Source organism: Neolamprologus brichardi, chromosome 15 (genome assembly GCF_056152115.1).
Source record: "Neolamprologus brichardi isolate AB-2024 chromosome 15, ASM5615211v1, whole genome shotgun sequence".
Taxonomy (NCBI): domain Eukaryota; kingdom Metazoa; phylum Chordata; class Actinopteri; order Cichliformes; family Cichlidae; genus Neolamprologus; species Neolamprologus brichardi.
This window is the reverse complement of record NC_142118.1, coordinates 33,579,065-33,582,578: the sequence shown is the minus strand read 5'-3', so window position 1 is coordinate 33,582,578 and position 3,514 is coordinate 33,579,065. Positions and strand designations below refer to the sequence as shown.

The window sequence follows — 3,514 nt, the reverse complement described above, 5'->3', positions numbered from 1 at the left end:
AAGCACTGCAGATTCTCAGCTTTGCAGCTGGAGAATATTTATCGGGCTCAGGCCGGCACTGCTCGCGCCATGAGCTCCGTCACCATGCTCCAGACATACCAGGCAATGTGCCTGGCTCGGATTGCTGGTTCCTGATGACAGCCCGCTGACACCTCTTCTTAACAAGGTCAGAGTCGCCACAGATTACATCCTCCGTGCGTCTCGCTGTGCAGCGCTCTCCCTGGGCAGAGGGATGGCTTCGACAGTAGTGGCGCAGAGGCACCTGTGGCTGACCCTCTCTGACGTCCCGGATAGGGACAGAGCTGTATATCTGGACGCACCGGTGTCTGCGGCTGGGTTATTCGGACATTCACTTGAAGCCATTCAGGCTAGATTCGATCTGAAGAAGAAGCATCATCCCCAGACCCCTCAGTGGCACGCTTGCGCCCCCTCTCCATGGGTGCTACGAACCGTTGCCATGGGTTACCGGTTGCAGTTCCGGGTCAAGCCACCTCGTTTCCAAAGAGTCGTAAACACGACTATTGGCACCGAGGCGGCCATGATACTCAGAGAGGAAATAAAGGCGCTATTGCAGAAAAGAGCAATACGAGTGGTCCCCACTTCGGAGACAGACAAAGGTTGGTACAACGGTTATTTTGTTGTTCCGAAAAAGGGGGAGGGCTTCGTGCCATCCTCGACCTGCGAGTCTTGAACACGTACCTTTGAATGTACAAGTTCAAGATGCTAACACTCAGAGAGCTCTTGAATGCACTCAGCCCGGGAGATTGGTTTGCAACAATCGATCTAACAGATGCTTATTTTCATGTGGCTATACACCTGAGAAACAGACAGTTTCTGAGGTTTGCATTCGAGGGCGTAGCCAACGAATACCTGGTGCTGCTGTTTCGGGCTGTCATTCGCTCCTCGCACCTTTCCAAAATGTGCCGAGAAAGCGCTAGTGCCCCTCAGAGAGAGAGGCATCCGCATCTTAGCCTAGCCTAGCCTAAGACAACTGGGCTCTCGTAGCTTGCTCCAGAGAGCAGGCGGAGACACAGCTGTCACTGGTTCTGTCACACATTCAGACACTGGGGTTCTCTGTGAACTTTCAAAAGAGCTCGATAATCCAGAGTCAGCAGATTTCTTTCCTCGGTTTGGAAATATGCTCGCTTTCCAGCCACACACGTTTGTCGAAGGACAGAGTGGCCGTGTTTCATCACTGCCTCGCTCAGTTTCAGCTGGGACGCAGACTGCGTTTCCAGACGATATTACGTTTGTTGGGCATGATGGCATCTATGATCGCCGTAGTGCCACTTGGACTGTTAAAAATAAGAGCGTTTCAATGCTGGACTCTCTCTCACCGCCTGTGTGCATCGCGTCACCTCCGGAGGAGGCTGGCGGTAACCGCGTCTTGCATGCTAGCTCTCCGTCCTTGGCGGGAGCCCAGGCTGCTGCATCAGGGCTCTCGGATTGGGAGAGTGTTGTTTCGCAAGGTGGTGTCCACAGATAACTCCCTAAGAGGGTGGGGAGCGCTGTGCGAGGGTGCATCAGTGAGAGGGATCTGGTCCGCAGCCCAGCGCGAGCTGCACATCAACCACTTAGAGCTGTTAGCAGTGTTCTTAGCTCTCAGACATTTCCATCCAGTCCTGGAAGGCCAGCATGTCTTAGTCAGGACGGACAATTCAACAGTGGTGTCATAAACAGGTAGGGAGGAACACGCTCTCTTCCCCTGTTAAAGCTGTCTCGCTCTCTGCTGTTATGATGCAGTGTTCATTTTCTGTCTCTAAGAGCCACCCATGTCCCGGGCCACCTGAACTTGGGGCTGGACCTTCTCTCCAGGGGGGGTCCTCTGGTGAGAGAATGGAGTTTACATCCTGGCTCAGATTTGGGATCTATTTGGCAAGGCTCAAATAGATCTTTTTGCTTCCAGGGTAAATACTCACTGCCCCCTGTTCTTCTCCATAATCGACCATGATGCACCCTTGGGAATGGACGCGCTAGCGCATCAATGGCCAGACGTGCTCCTGTATGCATTTCCCCCAGTGGAAATGATATCTCCAGTTCTAGAGAGAGTGCGTCGGCATTCCCTCTCTCTGATTCTAGTGGCCCCTTGGTGGCCCACAAGGTCGTGGTATGCAGAGATAATCAACCTGCTAGCAGCGAGTCCTTGGCAGCTTCTTCTACGCAGGGACCCCCTCTCTCAGGGAGGAAGAGAAGTGGTTCATCTGCGCCCAGATCTGTGGCACCTTCATGCTTACCTGCTCAGAGGTTAAACTTGATTGCTAAGGGTTTGCCACCTAGTGTGATAGCGACAATTCAGAACGCTAGGGCCTCATCTACTAGAGGCTTGTACGCTTGCAAATGGCAAGCCTTTGAGCAATGGTGCCAGGACCGCCACACTCTCCCATTTCAGTGCTCTATTGTGGATGTTTTGACATTCCTGCAGGAGCTGCTGGATAAGGGCCTTTCATTTTTGACAATTAAGGTTTATTTAGCAGCTATATCTGCTTGTCATATTGGCTTTGACGGGGTGACACTAGGTGCACATCCCCTCGCCATACGTTTTCTGAAAGGGGTTCGCCGGCTAAGACCCGTGCTTAAGTCCAGTGTCCCTGCTTGGGACTTGTCTTTGGTGCTGGAGGCCCTTTGTAGCCCCCCGTTTGAACCCATTGAGTCTGTGGATATGAAATTTCTTTCATATAAGACTGCATTACTTATCGCTTTGGCTTCAGCAAAGCGAGTGGGTGACCTTCATGTGCTGTCTGTGCATCCCTCCTGCACACAGTTCTCTCCTGATGGCCACAAGGTCGTACTGCATCCAAATGCAGCCTATTTTCCCAAGATCATGCCTGCATCTTACAGCTCAATGGAGTTTGAGTTGCTGAGCTTTTGCTCCCCTCCTTTTGCATCTGAGGAGCAGAGGAGGATGCATTCTCTTTGTCCAGCGTACTCAGAATCTATGACCAGCTGTTCGTCTGCTTCGCTAATCCAAATAGAGGTAGAGCTCTGTCCAAATAGAGGCTGTCCCACTGGATTATAGAACCTATCTCAGTGGCGTACGGCACCAGAGGTCTTGCTTTGCCCCAGGGGGCGAGAGCTCATTCCACCAGGGGGATAGCAACCTCATGGGCTCTTTTTAAAGGGGTGCCTGTAGCTGATATTTGTGCGGCAGCTAGTTGGGCATCACCGCACACTTTTGTGCGGTTTTATCGGTTGGACATTACAGCCCCTTCGGTGGCTCATACTGTCCTTTCTGCTGGGTCTACCGCTCACTAAGGATGTGGTGGTCCAATTCCGGTTGGGTGGTTGCTCTGCGGGGTGTGTATATATGTCCCATGTCCCAAAGGGAACGAATAGTAATGTCTATAACTTCTGTTCCCTGAAGGAGAGGAATGACGTACAACACAAGGCGACCCCACTGAGCAGTTTGGCTCGGTGAAGAGTGGCTATCAAATTGAGGGATGACTGTGATGACAGCGGCTATATGTGCAGGCGGGGCTGTGTGCGTGTCATCACACACCATCTGCCTTAAAGGCGT

At 52.2% G+C, this 3,514-nt stretch overlaps 1 pseudogene; it reads left to right on the top strand.

Annotated features, from left to right (window-relative positions):
- The first annotated feature begins 232 nt into the window (after positions 1-232).
- LOC148098632 (uncharacterized) lies at positions 233-2,249 on the top strand (annotated as a pseudogene).
- Positions 2,250-3,514: the final 1,265 nt, after the last annotated feature.